Consider the following 18,963-nt stretch of genomic DNA (forward strand, 5'->3'; position numbering starts at 1 on the left):
ACACTGTTTCCATGTCCTGACTTTCTCATTTCAGGGCCTGGGTTTATGGGGACCCTGCCTCATCATTTACCAGGCATAGGGCTGCTAACATACCAGTAACTCTTGGAAAAGGGACTGCCTACAAAGGGGAGCCACTTTGTAGCTCAGGTCCTGTGTCTCTCCCAAAGGCCAGCATCACTAGCACAAGCAGGCTCTGATGCTTCAGGCTGCTGTCCCAGGGCACATCACAGCTCAGTGTGGACAGTGCCACAGGAACATCTCTTGCTCTATGGATGGTCCACCTCTTGCACATACACTGCCCCCCCAAGGAGAAGCACATGCTTCCAGGCAAAGCACGACATGCTCATTTTCAGAATTTGGTCCCCGTGCACCTGAGCAGCCAACCAACCAACAGGCAGGGGCTTTTCAACGTTAGCTTTGGCGATATTCCTCTCTTAGCACCGCTAAGTACCTGCTGGGTATTGCATACCATGTTGAGCCAGGTATTGCAAAGCGTCCTGTTTGCTTATTTTTCAGATTAGAGAACTGAGGTCCAGAGTCATTTAGCTACCCAACATTCTCACCAAAGCCAGCAGTAAATATAGAAATCCAATCCTGGGCTAGGTGACACCCACGCTCCTTCACTCTTGTCACTCTGGTTTCTAAGAACAGAGAGCAGTTAAGGTACGAAGCTCCTCCCAGACCCCTACTGCAGCTGTGACAGCTAGTCCTCCGCCTAGGACACCCTTTGCTGTGGAAGGGAGTGCCCCACAAGCTTTGATGAGGCAGCTGGATCTGAGGCACTGGATGAATTTTATGGGCCCAATGAAATGACCCTGGCACCTCCATGCCACCTTCCATGTTGCAGCCTGCCACCAAGGACCCACTCATGCCACTGGGCTGCTGCTAGGGACTCCTTTACACAGGGAAAGCATGTATGTTCAAATCAGCTCTGACACCTCCTAGTCCTCTTTGCCTGGACCCAATGTCCCACTGTCTGCTCTAACAATGCCAGCCCTCTCTGCACCTCAATGCAGCATGCTGCTTCAGACAGAGGGTGCTGAGGGATGCTTGGCATGCCAGCTCTCCTTTACCAGCCAGGCTGTTGAGATGATGGGAAATGCTGGGAAACGGGCTCTATTTCCAACTGGACACAGATGTGTATATGTGTAATCCTAGCTGCTTAGGGGGCTAAGGGAGGAGGACGATTTGAGCCTGTTGAGTTCCATGTCAGCATCGCCAGGCCTGGTGGTACAGTCCTGTAATCCTAAATACTAGGGAGGCTGAGGCAGGAGGATCCTAAGTTCAAAGACCACCTGGGTTGCAAAGTGAGTTGTAAAGCCAACTAGAATAACTTGTCTCAAGAGGAAATAGAATACTGGGAAGATAGTTCAGTGGCAGAGTGCTTGCCTACTGTGCATGAGGTCCTTGGTTCAATTCTCAATGTTTCAAGTAACCACCAAACCAAAACCTCAAATCCAGCCTGAAGAGTCACAGCAATGGTAAAAAGGAAGAACCAGGAGATCTCTGGACAATGCTTCACTTAAAAAAAATATATATATATATATATACTTATATATATATCTGTCAAGTATATATATACTTATATATATATCTGTCAAGTATATATATACTTATATATATATCTGTCAAGTATATATATATACTTATATATATATATATCTGTCAAGTATATATATATACTTATATATATATCTGTCAAGTATATATATATACTTATATATATATATCTGTCAAGTATATATATATACTTATATATATATATATCTGTCAAACAAAGCAGGCAAACCATGTCAGAGACAAGCCACCCCTAAAAATCTGACCCTGAGCTTCTGCAAGCGCACAAGTCCTGACCGACCACAGAAGAACATAGTTAGCTGAGCCCCTACTATGGCGGCACACGGTGGAAAGCCATGGACACCATGCAGGACACAGGATGCCCCAACATAGACACTGGGGCGGGTCATGGCTGGCTCTTCACCTGCTCAGTTCTCTTAAGAGTAAGTGCTCAAGTTGGACCATATTTTCCAGTTCCATTTGTGAAAGTTCCTTTTCTGATCAAAGACAATCTAGTCTGGAGCAACGGCACCAGACGGTCACTGGAAACAAGAACAGACTATACAGCGTGGCTGCGTGCCAGTCCTGCCCTCATCCTACCATCCTTCCATCTTCCCAACACTGGCCGACTAGCTATCCCCTCCCTCAACATGCAAGTTTGTTTTAACCCCCCCGCCCCCACTGAGGGTTGGTGTCTAAAAACTGCAGGCTGACCAGGGAGTTTCAGATTCACAATGAAGCCTACTTCAGTCTGACCATGTCTCGCATGTTATACAGAACAGTTGCTTTTATATGTTCAATCTAACAATCTTATCACCTCCCCCTTCCATGCCCCACTTTTCCATTAGGCGTTCCCGGAGCAACACTGAGCTGGCTGTCCGAACACCACTGGTAGAGACTTCTTCCCTGCCCCTTGCCAAGTCTCCCGGGTGACTGCTGTGCCCACAGATGCCACCAGCGGACCCCTGGCCAGGCAACGTGTCCCACTGTCTGAAGAGGGTTCTCAATCTACTCTTGGGTCCCCTGGGAGTGGACCGGGGGTCTTTTGCCTGCGATCATGCTGGAGAACGGTGGCTGCTCATCTCTGTAACCCCATCAATTACCTAAAGCTTCCCCTTTCAGCTCTTCCCACCCACTGGTTGTGTCACACGTTAGGGCATCAAGAATCATGAGTTTACAGAGTGATGTAACTGAATGATCAGGTCCAAATACTTAAGAGCCTACTTTGTGCTGTGGGTCGGTGAGAAGCAGAGCCAGCGTAACAGCCTTTGGTTGCTCTCCAGACTGCCCATCTCAGACTGCCCATCTCATCTACCTGCCTTCACCAGCCTTTGGACAGAACTTTCATCTAACACCGAGGGCGTTGTCCAACCCAGGCTGCTGGGGTTCAACTTAATAATTTCCAGTGACTTGGAATAATAACACCATGCTGCTGGGACAGGACCTGCCTTCTCTCTGAAGGGAAGGTTCAGAGCAAAGCAATTTACTGCACAAAGGAGTGTAGCCATTCGCCAAGGGACAGCAACTACTGGGTGCTCGCACCTGGCCTTGGGTTCAGCCCAAGCACAGCAAAGAAAGCTTTAACTGGGGATAGGACAGTGACACATGCCTGTCATTCCAACTACTCAGGAGGCTGAGGCAGAAGGTTCACTTGACTTCAAGAGTTCGAAACCCACATAGGCAACATAGCAAAACCTCATACCAGACAATGGTGATGATAAGTCACAAAAAAGGTGAGTGCCTGTCACCATGGGATGTAGCCTGTTGGCATATGCATGTCAGTCCCCAGGACAGGTTTTCATAGAGACTAGTTTTTTTAAAACTTTTTTAAAATGACTTTTTTTTTAATAACTTATTTTATGTGTATTAGTGTGAAGGTATCAGATCCCTTAGAACTGGCATTACAGACAGTTGCAAGCTGCCATGTGGGTGCTGGGAATTAACTGACCTCTGGTCCTTTGGAAGAGCAGACACTGCTCCTAACCACTGAGCCATCTCTCCAACCCCAAGAGACTAGTTTTTTAAAGATGTATTTATTTATACAGTACTTTGCCTGCATGCCCAGAAGAAGGCACCAGATCTCATTATAGATGGTTATGGGCCATCTATATGTGGTTGCTGGGAACTGAACTCAGGACCTTTGGAAGAATAGTCAGTGCTCTTAACCTGAGCCATCTCTCCAGCCCCATCAGAGAGACTATTTTCTTTCTTTCTTTCCTTCTTTCTTTCTTTCTTTTCCTTTCTTTTTTCTTTTTCTTTCTTTCTCTTTTTCTTTTCTTCCTTTCTTTCTTTCTTTTCATTTTTCTTTCTTCTTTTTTCTTTTTCTTTCTTTCTCTTTTTCTTTTCTTCCTTCCTTTCTTTCTTTCTCTCTTTCTTTTTCTTTCCTTTCTTTCCTTCTTCTTCCTTCCTTCCTTCCTTCCTTTCTTTCTTTCTTCCCTTTCTTTCTCCTTCCTTCCTTCCTTCCTTCCTTCCTTCCTTCCTTCCTTCCTTTCTTTCTCCTTCCTTCCTTCCTTCCTTCCTTCCTTCCTTCCTTCCTTCCTTCCTTCCTTCCTTTCTTTCTTTCTTTCTTTCTTTCTTTCTTTCTTTCAAATTATGTTTGCTTGTCTGGTTGGTTGGTTTGATTTCTGAGGGAGTGCCCATGTCACAGTACGGTAGTACAGACGTAGGACAGCTTGTAGCAGTTGGTTCTTTCCTTCTACCATGTGAAACCTGGGAACCAAACTCACGTCACCATGCTTAGCAGCAATGCCTTTATCCCCTGAGCCATCTTGCTGGCCTACAGACTCGTCTTAAAGAAGGGGCACACGGGGCCTGAGAAACAAGCTGCCCCGGGTCACACAAACCAGCAGCCAGCATCTAAAGAAGGGCACAAGGGACACAAGTACAGCTGGGCTGAGAATAAATCACAGTACTGCTCTTGCCCCAACCGGCGTATTTTCCTACTATCTAACCCAACAGCTGATCGCATGAAAGGCGACACAAATCAGAAGCTTCCGGCCACAAGCAAGGCTGTGTGTGCTTTCATATGGTTCCACTTTGCCTCTTCCTCTTCTCCATTAGTTATTAATGTTGAAAAAAAAATTGTTCAACCAGAAAAAGAAACTTGAGATGAACCCTTAAAAAAAAAAAAAAAAAAAAAAAAGCACAAAAGCCAGAGAGGTTCAACTCTCCGGATCATCTAATCCCTGGCGCCCTCGTCTTTCAGAAGTGAACCCTTGGACCTTGATTTTTTAAAAAAATGGCCAAGTGAACACATTCCATCTTTTGATCTGCCTGCTGGCTGAGAGCCCGCCACTGGAGAGATAAGGATCGAAAGCAGACCCTGTTCACTTGGGTGCACATGCGGATGAGTGATGATGAGATCATGGCTGGGGAGAGTCCTGGCTGGCCCCACTCCAGAGGAAAGGGGTAGGTGCCGGAGACCTCAACAGCCAGCAGAGGGCTCTACTTGCTTACAGCCTGATCCTTCTGTTTTTCCCAAGGCCCCAAAGTTACGTTTTGAAAAAGTAAAACTATGAAAGCAAAGATAGTGTTCCTAGTGGCACAAATGTCAGCATCGGAAACAGAATACACAGTGGGAAATCAAACACCGGGTTAAACTCTGCTCTGCCATTGCCAGCCTCCTAACCCGGGAGCTGGGGGTTACAGCACCCCACGAGAAACTCTTTCCGTACATAGACACTGAGTACCTGCCGCAGGCACAGGCAAGGAGCAGAAGTTGCCGCCACTGGCAAGCGGACACCTGCAGGTCTCTGACAGGCAAGGTCCAGCCACGGAAACAGACTCCAGTAAGGAAAGTGCACGCCAACAGGACATCTCAGGACCACACAGGCAACCAGGGAGTCTCTGGCTCAGTTTCGGACCTTGGATGTTTCAAGGCCATGGTTTCGTTGATTTTCTTATCTCTATGGGCACCCAGAACAGGGTGCTCCTAGCTCATCAAAAGCTCACAGCACTCTGTATAAAGCAAAATCCGTGAGTTACAAACCACCCTGCCCTCCATCAAGCACTAATTACATACTCTGTAGAGCAGTGGGACCATCACAGCCATACCAGCTTCTCTAAGCTCCATGTTCAAATCAGACCCCTTCTCATAGTGTCAGTGCTGAGGAGCTAGTACCTAATCACTACAGAACACACAGGGTCTCAGGTAGCCTGGTCTGGCCTTGAATTTCCTATGTAGCCAAGGATGACCTTGAACTTCTGAGCCTCTTGCTTCTTTGTCCTGAATTCTTAGATTACAGGCATGTACCCCAACACTTGGTTTCTGCTGATGGTTGAACCTTGGATTTTATAAGCATTCCACCAACTCTGCTTTACCCCAGCACACTGACTATTCTTTGAGATGGGCTTACTATGTAGCCCTGGCCGACCTGGAACTCACTCTGTAGACAAGGCTGCCTCCTAAGTGTTTGTATTAAAAGTATGTGCCACTATGGCTGGCAAATATTTTTTATAAGTATGGGTGTTATGTCTGCATATACGTCTGTACATCATGTATGTATAGTGCCTTCAGAGGCCAAAAGAGGGCATCAGTTCTCCTGGAACTAGAGTTACAGGCAGTCGTGAACTGCCATGTGAGTCCTGAGACTTGAACCCAGGTCCTCTTAAACAGCAACTAGTACTCGTAAAAACTGAGCTACCTCTTCAGCTCCACATAGACTCTCAGAGGTCAGTGGGGAGATGGTAAAAAGCCCTGGCTTCTTCAAGCATCCAAATTTCTCCAAACAACTGTCTCCCCCAGCTGCCCAGCCCACATTCCTGGCCTAGTTCAAACATTCAGGGAAAGGAGACTGAGCACGATCTACTCTTACCAAATATTTTTACCTGTCTCCCAGACCAAGCCTGTTTATGAGACAACCAAGGCACTCCTGCCAGGCCGGGTGGGGCCTGCCAGCGCTGGAAAGAAGATGCAATCTTCTGCCTCTGGTTCTTGGGGGAGGACCAGCTCTCTCCAACTTACTTTTATGTTTTTGTTTTTTCCTTATCAATCAAAGTGCAGAATGTAAGTGAAGGGAACATTCATCAGACCCTCCTGGCTAGAAGCTGGACAGCTACATTCTTCAGTTTCCAACAGCAACAGCGTTCTGTATGGTCACTGCGCTGAAGGGGCCAGGCAGCTCTCAGACAAGGAAATGTGAGGGCATGGCAAAACCAGGGTCTCTGTGCATATGAGTCACAAGCCATTAGCCAGCAGAGCCTCTTCCTTCTCCTTGACTTCACTGTTTCAGATTCCTCCCAGATTCTGCCTCAGCCCCCTATGCCCGGGCAGTGAAGCTGCAGGAGGGCTGAGCTTTCTGGTTCATTCTCTTGGAGTGGAGACAAGCCAATGGTCTGGTCCTTAGTCCCCTCTCTTAGGGTTCATCAAGCATCAATGTAAACAGCAAAGGTTCTCAGATCATCCCTTGCCACCTTCCAGTGTCATGGCAAACTCAAATTAGAAGCATCATCAACAACAACAACAAAAACAAAACAAAACAAAGTCTTTCTACAATTCCAGAAACTGTCTTTCTTATGCACAGCAGAATAAAAACCAATGGGAGGCCGACAGGAAAGCTGCCCCCAGAAAAAATGAGGACTTTGGAGACTTGCTGAGCGGCAAACATTTTGGAACGATGGAATCTGAAACACAAACACAGAAGGGCAGGGACGGCCGCAAAAGAGCTCTGCACACAGCTAGGAGCCCCTTTAACTGGGGGAGCATTTGCAAGGCCTGCGGAGCTCTAGCGAGCCTCTGGGACGGAAAGTCACCAAGTTCAATTTCTGTCAGATATGCTCCAGAGAACGACGTCCTCTGCATCGTCCTCGCCATCTCTTTAGCAGCCCCAGGTGACCAATCCCTTAAAGGCCACAGAGGACCACTGGGCCAACGAGGAGCCAGGACACACTCTTCCCAAGGTCTGATGGGGAATACTCTCCTGCTGTTTTAAAGACAAAGAGGATCGAGGAAAACCGAGAGCTGGGATTCTTCTCAACAGTCACACATCCTCACGCATAGGCAGACAATATGTAATTGCTCAGAAAAATGGCATCACCACCTTGCTCCACACAAAGGGGACATCTGCCCTTTTGGCCACCAGCTAGGCGGAAGCAGTGGCTTTCCCAGATAAGCTGACAGTTCTCTGACCCCTTGCTCTCTGGGCTGTCACTAAATTCCGTGCAATCTGAGAGTGCTCTTTTTAGACCAGTCATTTGACTCTACACCCGAGGATACTAGCCTCCCTGCACGCAGCACTGCCAGACCTGCAGGTGTAGGGTTAACAGGATCAGGAAACAGCCTGGGCTCCCACTCTTCTAAGTCAAAATCTGGGGGTTCAGCTGAGTGTCAAGTCAGGGGCTGAGTCCCCTGTAAGGCAGTGGCTGTTGCGTGGAGAAAGCACTTGCCCAACAGAGATGCCTGGGTCCAACAAGATTGCAGCCAATGGCAGTGGCACTGGCACAATTTTCTCTCCACAGAAGTGCAAGGTCAAGGAGCAGTAGGCTCTCAAGGTCTTACTTCCATCCTGTAACTAACTGCAGATCACCAGTCTGAAAAATGAGCATGTGCCTACCACGTGCCTCTCAAAGGACCTGTGAACCCAGACCCAACACTAGGCTCAATACCCAGGCTTATGGCAGACAGACATGCATCTGCTTCCACGCAGTCTGTGCCCAGCTTGCCCACTGCTACCCATCTTCAATTATGCCTCCACCTGCTCCAAGAAGCTTCCCCTAAAGGCACCCATCAAGGTAGATTGAAGCTTGTACCTCTGAGGCATCCAGTGTGCAATGCTCTGGACCCCCTGTTCTAGAACTCGGTCCTCTAGCTGCTGTCATCTTGTGATCAGAACAGCTGTGGTTACCCACAGGAGACGCAGCAGTATGGACATGCTCCGTGGCTGAGGCTGAAGTATGGAGAAGGGTCCCAACAGAAACATAGGAGAACAGAGCTAGCATGGGGGTGTGGCTCAGGAAAAGGGACACTGATGTGAAAGCATCCAATCAGCCTAGCTGCATTGAGGAGGGTGGACTAAGGCATGTCTGGGTGCTTTTAACCCAGGTGTTCTGTAAGCATGATCCAGACAAGAACCCGGAGCCTTACAGGCACAGGGTCAAAGGGGAGTCTCCAAGAGCTTACTCTGTGGAGGGAGCAGAGGCTTGCCAGCCTCCGAGCTCCCCAAAGACTCAAGTGTGACCATAAATGTCCACTGAACTGCTCTAGGGAGGTGTGACTGTACTCACACCCAACAAGCTGGCTGGTGTTCTCTGAATGACACTTGGACACAGAACCAAGTCTCCATGGCTCCCAGCAGACTGCACCATCTCCAGAGAACCTCCAGCATCTCCTGGACTCATCTCCAAGGTCCTTTCTGCCACATGCCCTGCGGCCTCAGAAGTACTAGAGGTGACTCTTGTCACCAAGGGCAGAGCACGGCTCACCCTGAGCTCCCCTCTTGCTGGAAGAAGAAAGACCGGCAGAGGGCGTAAGGGAAGAGTTTACCTACTGACCAGCCAGTGAGTGAAGAGCTGGCCACTTCTGATGAGGGTCCACACATCTCCTTAGCAAGCAAGCTCAACAGGGAAGGAAGGGCAACAAACAGGCTGACTGCCCCCCAGGCTGTATTTTTCCTTCCCTCTCAGGCCACAGAATCTCAGGAAACAGTATACTGTTACCTCCTTGCTCTTGTTATGCCAGTCAGGACCATCTGCACCTAGCAATGCATGAAGCCCTTCCCCCATGGGAACTTTGCGGAGTCCCCTGAGAACAAGGGATATTTCAAACTCCTGCCTGTACAGCTAAGGCAACTGACCCTGGGCTTGAGACAGTTTACTTGGACTCACCTGGATGTTTAGGGTGCATCAAGATCCAGCTAACTCAGACCAACCTACTGCCGGCTGGGGCTGATGGCCTGCGTCACACAACTCAGTTCCAGGAGGCATATGCATTCCCTTTCCCCTCTCATCTCTGATCACACAACTTGGAGAGTGTGTATCCTCCCAAATTTGGGGGGTAGGGTGGTACACTGTCTATACGCTATGGGTAACCACTATCTCCTATGGGGTCTCAGGAGCCAGAGGGGGATTCCTTGGGAACTGGGAACCTAAAGCCACAGCACACAATTACCAACAATTACTCTAAGCTGTTTGCAAGTGGAAAAGTTGGGGAGACTGCTTTAGGAATGCAGGTGAAGAAGGACTGCACTGCTAGACCATACTGCCACACTTCCCTCCTCATTGGGGGTGGGGGGTAAGGGGTAGCAACTGACTTGTGTGAAGGATAATCACTTCCAGCCTGGGAAAAATCTCCTGCGGGCTGTGTTCTCAACTGGGAACGCTATTTTAGCTTCTAGTCGAGAGTCATTAAGTATCCCCACACATTCCAGAAAGAGACGCGATGGAGATTAAGGACAATTCAGTCTCCTCTGTTTGGCTGAGCATCTGTCCTTAGAGTGGCCTGCTGTTGGGTCCCCACTCCAGGCCTCCATTTGATACTTTCCCACCATCTGTAACTTCAATTTTCCTCGTAGGCTTAAAGGTTTCAATTACATAAAAGGTAACGGGCCCACCAGGACCTGGCAGTCTGGAGGGTGACGAGAGCAGCTCACTCCTCTTCTGCTGCACACCAAGCATCCAGAATCACTTGCAGAGACCAATTTCACAGAGGCCTAGGCCTGGATGGCCCAGCCCTTCAGGAGGCCTCTCCCAGGCAGGCTCTGTGCACATTATGACTGACAGGGTCTCTAATGAGCCTTAATTGCCAGCTCAACAGGCCCGCAAACACATGTAGCAAGGAAGCAGTCACAAACCACTGGATCACAGAGCAAAATGTCTGGCCAGATGAGGGCCACTAACCCGAGAGGAAGGTGGCCCCAAACTCCGAAAACACCTTGCCAAAAGCCGTGCAAAGCCTCGGGTTGTGTCTGGAGCCAACCTCTAGCCCCGGCTGCTGTGGCTGCTTGGTGTTGGCACCTGGCTTCAGGGTCATGTGTGGTTACCACTGCTGGCTCCAACCCCATTCGCATTTCATGTTTAATGATGGAGCCAGGCAGCCTTCGGCATGGAAAGATAAAGGCTCTGCGAACACTGAGCAGCTGCCTACCGGCATTTTCTCTTGGAAAAGTGTCTGTATTCAGAGCCAGCCATCTGCCAGTGACCTGCAGTGGCAAGGAAAAAGCGATTCCTGGGAGCAGCTGTGGCACATCCCGAGTGGGCAGGATGGCAGGCTGTGGAGTCACTCAGGGGCTGATCCCAATTCAGAAACTCAGCAGTTGGCTGAGTCTAGGACCAACTAACTACCTGTCGCCCACCTTCAGCCAGTGGTGTGCCACTGAACTGAAGATCTGGACAGAACACTGCCATAGCTGCTCTTCAGTGAGAAGCACATTCCGGGACCTAGAGCTTTTGGCAACGATGTCTAACTCACCAGGCTGCTCGAATCTCATTTCACCTGTGAGGAAACTGAGGCCACACAAGGAAGGCAAGAGCTGGGCTTGACAGGAGCTCCCACTTTTGTGGTGCCCAAATCCTCCCTACTTACCTAAGTACATTTTTTAGAAGCCCAAACTCAGACCAGCACCCTAGAAACACCTGGCTAGGAATTCAGCACGAGCCCAATCCACAAGTATGAGAACCCAGGTGGCCTGGCAAGGGAGGGGCAGCAACTGGAGATGATTGTTTTCAAAGAGTGTACAGAACCAACCAGCTCTCTGCCTGGAGCCGGAACAGCCCTTGGCTACTAGCGCCTGTAAGTATTTTCTGTGTCAGAGACCTGAGTAGGTATAGCCTCCAAGAAAAAAAGACTCAGGACAAGAAGGGGAGAAAGCTATAAATACAGGCTCATTTGGTGACTGTGAAAGACCCTCAGAGGTGGCCTTGGGTGTCTGGATTACAATATTCTGGAAGGAGAGGATTCCAGGTGTGGGAGGGTACAGCTGAAAGATCCAGCTCCTACAGATGGCTGGCCACTACCGGTGGCTGGAATGAAGGCCCCATACTAAAAGGCAGGAAACTCGGGCAAACTATCTGCCCAAGACCTCAAAGCTAGAAGTACCCCCACATCCAGTCCCATGCAGCAGCCTCACTCTTCGCTATAGCAGCGCTGACTCAATGCTGGAGGCTGCACCTGCCCTCTCTCTATGTGTATTTACCACAGTGGGAGGCGGCGTGGTTCAGACCTGAGAGAAATCCGTGTCTCTCCTGCTAGGAAAAGGGAGTCCTGGAAGCAGTGACCCCAACAGGAGGGTATCCACAGCGAGGCTCCTCTGTTTCCCAGCCTCAGAACTGAGTCAGGGACAATGAGACCATGTGGCAGAGACTATAGCCCAGAGACCTACTGGCCTAAACCAAGAACAGCCCCCACCAAAGCTGCCAGTGAGGCTCCTGACTTCAAAGGGACGTCATCTTTCTACTCACCACGCCTGCTGGCTGTCACCACTGGTGCACTGTGGGGTTCTGCTTTAAAGGAGACGATGGTGGGAATCAACACCGCGGTGCGACACCCCACACACATTAGGATTGGACTCCAGGAGGTCCTTGCCCTATTCTTCAGTTTTCTCATCTATGGCTCACAGAGTGACCTAAGATTAAACAAGGTCACGATGATGATCACCCATGTCAAGGCCCATAAAAAGGATTCATCATATGGTTGTTTTTCCTCAGAATAAAGTCATATTCTAAATGTGAGAACAATTAAAAAAAAAATTCCCACCTGAATCTTGGACCTTCTGAAAAGTCACAAATGTGCAATGTGCACTGGGTAGTTAATTTAAGGGTGACAGAGAGCGTGAACAAAATACCTGGCCAGGGAACATGCTGGACCACTGGCCACACTGAAGTCTGTTACTGTTCTAGAGCTGTTTGGGAAGAGAAGGTGTAGCGCTGTGGGCTCTTGGCTCTAACTGAGCTGAACTCATATGTGCATGTGGAGGTGGAAGCCAGAGGTTGACATCTGGATAGTGAGCCTTCTTCAACTGCTTTCTAGCTTTTTTCTCTTTCTTTTTTATTGGGAGGATGGGGTTGGTTTTTTTGGGACAAAGTTTCTCAGTGTAGCCCTATAGACCGGACTGACCTCAAACTCAGAGAGATCTGCCTGCCTCTGCCTCCCCAGTACCTTATTTTTTCATTCAGGCAGAAGGGGCTTCCCACTGAACCTGGAGCTTCCTACCTGGCCACTGGGCCTTGCTCTTATACGTGCTGGGGATCTGAACCCAGCTCCCCATGCTTGTCCACAAGCCACCATTTGACTCACTCGTCATCGAATCAGTCCTTCATTTCTTTTTTAGCTTCTTTTATTTGTTTGTTTGAGACAGGGTCTCATTCTGTAACCTTTGGCTGTCCTGGAACTCACTGTGTAGACCAGGCTGGCCTGAAACTGACAGAGATCCGCCTGCCTCTGCCTCCCCAGTGCTGGGATTAAAGACTTGCACCACTATGCCTGGCCCCTTCATCTTTTTTTGAAATTGGGTGGAATTTGCATGCTCTAGGACTCATCAAATTGAATCGGTTCACCTTTGTAGAGCAAGGCAGAGAAGGGTGCTCCACAAAGTCCCTCTTCCTTGGGGCAAATCACATCACATCCTGACTTGGTGTGCCACTCCAGTATACCTTGTCACAAACCAGAAGTTGCACCATCAAGTGGCAGGGTCCTGGCTCAACAATAGGCTGGAGCCATGAAGGGCCATTAACATGTAGTAAGCGGTGCTGGCAGGTGGCAGAAGGCTCCCTCAGTCCCCAAGGCCAACAGTCAGCTTGCCTCTTTGGTTCAGAAAGCAGAACACTGGCATAAAAAATAAAAATGTTCCCCACTGTCTTCCAAGCACGAGTTCATTAAAGGCACTGCTGGGGACCTCTGGCTACGAGGCGTTCCCTGAGAATGGGATTACAAACACAGGGCCATCAAGAAAAAGCTCAAAAACATCAGAACAACCAAACCTGGTGGGGGCTGGTGCCCGTCACCAATGACTAGGGCACACCCTTGCTCGAGCCCAAGAATAGAGTGACTACAGTAGAGAAAACCTGGCAGACCCCAAGGTGGGGTTCTCCCACCCAGGGAATATCCAAGGCCACAAGAAATGTGGTCCTGGCAAGGCAAGGGTCCCTAGTAAGCCAAGCACCAGGTGGCACAGTCAACCCACAGGAGAGAGAGGGCTTTGCGGGAAGGGGGAGAAAACATGATTTTTATATTAAGATGCCTTGTCTGTGAGCATGTTACGAACTGGAATACACTGTTTAGAAAGATAAAGTCCAAAGTGTCACCGGCCACAGCGCTTTAGATCTGCACCTCCCAAATCAAAGACAGAGTTGTTCTCTGCACTGTCAGGACACTGGGGACAGAGGAGACCAAGGCACAGCCAGTCAGAAGCCAGTTCAAAGGCAGTGAGCAATGGGAGTGGGGGTGTCTGGCGAGGACAGCATGCTGACAAAGTGTCATCTGGGAGGCAGGTGCAGCTGTTACAGCCTTCACCTTCACAGCAGGTCTACCTACTCTGTATCCTTATTCTACTCACCAGACATTAGTGAAAGCTGCCCACACCCAGTGCTCCTTCCAGAACCTCCCACAACTGTCGGCTCTCCCGAACAAGGCCTGTCACCTGCACCTAAAGCAGCACCTGGCACCCAGCCAACAGAGAATAACATCACAGACAGAATACATCTCCCAGTTCTCAACGTTCACCCCCACGAACAGGTGAAGCTCTGGGAGACACTAACAGAGACCATGGCTCGCAGTGACAGAGAGTGGAATTCCCTATGGAAGGGAGAGCCAAGGAATAAAAGCTGCGCTTCCTCCACGGCACAGGCAGAACTCACTGGAGATACGCTATTGAACAAACTCAAGAACCGTCTAACCACCTTTGCTGAGAACTCTTTAGAAAAGAGGAGATATTTTAAATTGTTAAGATAAAGGCGGGAAAATATTGGCCTAGACCAGTAGTTCGCAACCTGTGGGTTCAGACCCCTTTGGGGGCCAAAGGTCACTTACGACCATGGGGAAAGATATTTACATTACAATTTCATAACAGTAGCAAAACTACAGTTACAAGGTAGCAACAAAAATTATTTCATGGTTTGGGGTGACCATTAGAAGGGGTAGCGGTGTTAGGAAGGTTGAAAACTACTGGCTTAGACTGTCTTAGATGCTGGCAATAAAGGCAGACTAGCAACACAGGGCATGGGAGTTCCCAGGCAAAAAAGCAGAACATGTCTGACCTTCCATGGTTATGGTGGTCTCTGTGGTCCCTAGACCTACCACAGCTCCACCACTCAGGGCCAGAATGAATGCTATGCTCCCTTCCTCACAACTACTACTGGAAATGTAGTTCCCAGATTATGCAACACTAAGTAAAAACAGTATCAGTGCTCAGCATTCAGCCTCTAATCTGCTAGTCAATACTTGACTAACCGAAGCTCCAGTGTTAAGCTCAATTCTGCCCACTGGTGACACAGATGACCTGGTACCACAGGGCGCTTCACCCCAAACTCACTCATTCTCTCTCTCACACTCTCTCTCTCATTATCTGTGGCCCAAAGGCGTAATCATACCCAGGCATTCTGGCCTTCCGACCTGCCCTGTCCCACCATGGCCCCTTGCAGACCTCATGCTGTAAGACCTGGGGTCTCACAGCTCAGGAGTTCAATCGCGCCCTTCCCAGAAACTCCCCCAGACCAAGACTCGTTGCAAAAGCAAGAGGTTTATTAACCATTGTACAACGGGGTCACCCCTGCTGGTCAGCAAAGAGTGGCACCGGGAGACAAAGGCCTTTAGGTTTTTAAAAGAAAAATTGCGGGAGATTTGAAGTTCTAGTTTTGGCAATTTAGGATTAGATGAGGAAGCTATAAAGTAAGATAATTGGTTAGTCTTAGGTGCTCAAGCTTGGCCAGTCCTGCCAAGTGTGGATGCAGCTGCACTTTAAGGTGGGGGTGGTTAGCTCATCCTTGAAGATTAGGGCTGCGGGCTCTTGGCCGGAGGTCAAAAGCTAATCAGAAGAAGTCTAGGTTCGTGGCTAAGAAACGCTATCTCAAGGACAAGGGTCTGGTCCTTCTTTTGGTGAGTGAAGGTCATTGTTTGCTTGCCCTTTTTTTTATATCTGTCCTCACAGATAGGGTCACATTCCTTCACTCTCTGGAAAGGTACTAAGAGGCTTTAGCTTAACCTGGACCTAAAACTCAAAACTATAGGCTTTAGAAGACATATAGGTTACAAAGTTAGCCTAACCCTTTCAATGCCACTTGGGCAAGTTCCAGGAGCTGTTCCAAGTGCAGTTACTGCTGGGGCTGGAGTGTAAAGGCCCGACTTCCCCCGCCCCGTGTCCCCCCATGGCCCTTTCCAGTTCTGGAGAGTGACAGTCTGGTTGTTGTAACAAGGAATATACTGGACCAAACTTGGTCAGGATTTCAACAGGGTGGTCAAGCATCAGGAGGAGGTCCTCTACCTCCTCCTCCCTAGGCCTGGCCAGAGTGGCTAGCAGCAATCCCAGCTCTGAGGTCTTCCCTTTGTTTAATTAAGTCTGGGGAAACCCAAGAATGAAACCTCTGGGAGGGAGGGAGGGAGGGAGGAAGGAAGGAAGGGAGGAAGGAAGGAAGGAAGGAATGAATGAATTATAAAAAACACAGTGACTGATGTTTGTGAGGCGAGCGATCCACGGCTATTTTTGGTGTAATCTTAAAAAGGCAAAGGACGGATGGCCTGGTAGGTGCCAATCTGCAGAAAAAGAAATCCTTCCTCAGCTCAAGACTCAAAATATCCCCCAGCAGAGAGGCCACAGAAGGTCAAAGGATCTTCACATCACATGATCCCCGAGCCACATGGGTGTGTGGGTATTTCTGAAACAGCTTAGCAACCAATTTCAGCCAGTTTCCCTCTAACACAATGGAATTAGTATAAAATAATGTTTTGGCCACCTGCAAAGGATGGTCACTTCCCAGCAGAATCCCAAGGCAGCAAAGGCTATGATGCTGTGGAGAAGGCAGAGTGCTGACCTGGCTCAAGGCAAACCGGGCTGCCGGGGCCTGGCTCCCAAGCACACAGCACATTTTGATGGGACTCTGTAACGGGGCCTTGCATGGACCAGACAGATCCCTCTGCAGCAGCCTGGCTCTGACATGTAAATGGGGCTGAGCCAGAGGGGGAACACAGGCAAACCCCAATATTCTCATGGGTCTCAAAGCTGGAGATGACCCTCAAGAACAGGTCCTTTCCTCGATGGCTTGAGTAGGTGGGCACACAGGAATGCAGTGGTCCCTGCGTGAGCCCCGCTAGAAACACCCCAGCCCCGAACTACGGAAATGTGACCATAGGTAGGATGAATTTTCTGAAATCTTAGCTTTGGGAAGAAACTGAAACTGAATGTGACTTCAGAACCACACCAGGACACAGAGCCACCTGCACAGGATAAGAGGACTGCAAACTGTCACCTCTGAGCACAACAGGAGAAAAACCGCAATGTGTTTGGAGTGACTTTTACAGCCAACTCTGGGTCCAGCACAAGGCAGGCCAAGTGCTCCACACACGTGGACTGCATACAGGGGACCCTGACGGCAGGCCATCACTCACATGTGGCTTCTGTAGCTTGTTGGTGCGGCTTTAACGAGCCATGCTTCACTAGAGCCTAATCTGTTGAGAAGTCATGCCCCATTTCCATCTTGACATCCATCATGCTTCAATTAAAAAATTAATAAGCGCCCCAAATCCCCAACCTGTTCACTGAGAGGGATCTGCGTTCCAGGTGATCCCGAGGCCCCTGATCCCAGGTTGACTCCACATAAGCTGGCACCCTTCAAGCCACACCGTGAAGCTAACCCTGAAAGGTTTGCTCTAAGAAGGGAATTCCTTCATGTCCCATATACTACTTTTAAAGTGCAGCAACTTTAAACTAGACTTAGGCATGGTAGCTGGTGCCTCTGATCCCAGTACAGGGGAGCAGAGGCAGAAGGATGTCAAATTCAAGGCCAACCTGGGATAACACAGCCAGACCTTGACTCAAAAACCAAGCAATAAAAAGAAAAATGTCTCTAGAACATTCCCAACATCTTACATTACTAGTGAATCAAGTTATTTAGCTTGTTCTCCACACAGGTAAAACTGGGGTATCGTGGAGACAGCCGCATCCAGGCTCTGGCTAGATGATCCCATTCACAGGTGACACTGAACGCAGAGCAGGGGACACCAGCATCCCTGATGCCATCTGGCCACAAGACCTCCCTACAGCCTCAGTTTCTCAAAAAGGTGAGTTGGACATGTGGACCTTCAAAAGGTTAAAAAAAAAAAATCAGATGGAAATTTTGCGCTCAGATGTAGACACCCAGTAGTATGCAAGGTTTCCACTACTGTGACCAAATTCCACCATAACTTAAAGGGAGGACAAGTTTCTTCTGTCTGGCTTGTGGCTTCTGGCTTCAGAGTTCTCTGTCCATGGTCAGTTGGCTCTGGGACTCTCGGTCCTGGGGTGTAGCCAAACAACCTAATACGAAGTGTGGGCTGAGGCTGCTCGCCTCATGCTGACCATAAACAGAGGACGGGGCCAGGGTCCCAGTACCTCCTTCACCTTCTTGCCCCAGAGGGCCAACCTCCTTCCACTGCCTCCCAACAGTGCCATGAGCCGAAGATGGAGCCTTCGAGTATGTAACCCTCTGGAGGACTTCAACTTCTAGGCGCAGTCAACAAGTTAGCTCCTACCCTCAACCCTGGTTTCCCTCTCCCCTCTACCACTTTCCGGTCAGTTTTTGTAGAAGACAGCATGAAAAGGAGGCATGCAGTCAGGTGCCAGGACAGACGTCGTTTGGGACACTTGGCCCTGTGTCTGTGCAGCCTGCTCAGGTAACTGAGGCAGAGCACCCTGACCCAGTGTTTGGGGGAAGGCACCCCTCAGCCTCCCTTCCTTCCCTATCATGCTGTGATTCCCCCTTGGACCTGAGGGAAACTGGCATCCGTAGCAAAGTAGTCACGCTACACACATCTCATAGATGAGTGATGAGGGGGCCTCGGGGGAAATCTGCAGCTGTAGCACGATGCTTCGGTTGCCATAAGAACAAAACAGCCCGTTAAACATCAAGAGTCGGAAGAGAAAAATGAGTTCATCCTTTCATGCTTCCGTGTCAGGATTATTTCAAAACTACGGTAATAACTGAGTTGAACCTCTGCTAAGCACATTTTCCCGCAGAGTTGAAAAGGCAACTCTCTCACAGCTGAGGACAGGGAGACCTGGTCACACCTCCAACTTTGGCCCCCCCTCGTCCACACAGGGTCAGGCAAAGACTGCTGACCAAGAAAAAGTCAACACCTCCCAGACTGCACTTGGCAGAGCTGCCTCACAGGATGGCTGAGGTTTAAATAAGGCCACAGAAACAGTGGACACCCTGCACACAGCAGCGTTCAGAGTGCTGGATGGGACACTCACCACTTCAAGCCTCTCTGACTTCCTAGCTGTCACT

At 49.3% G+C, this 18,963-nt stretch overlaps 1 protein-coding gene across 2 annotated transcripts in view; it reads right to left on the reverse strand.

Moving 5' to 3' along the window:
* Nucleotides 1-18,963, reverse strand: part of Capzb (capping actin protein of muscle Z-line subunit beta) — a 102,077-nt gene that overhangs the window by 32,860 nt on the left and 50,254 nt on the right. The gene's annotated exons all lie outside the window — the stretch shown is intronic.

The sequence above is a fragment of the Meriones unguiculatus genome, chromosome 3 (genome assembly GCF_030254825.1).
Source record: "Meriones unguiculatus strain TT.TT164.6M chromosome 3, Bangor_MerUng_6.1, whole genome shotgun sequence".
Classification (NCBI taxonomy): Eukaryota; Metazoa; Chordata; class Mammalia; order Rodentia; family Muridae; genus Meriones; species Meriones unguiculatus.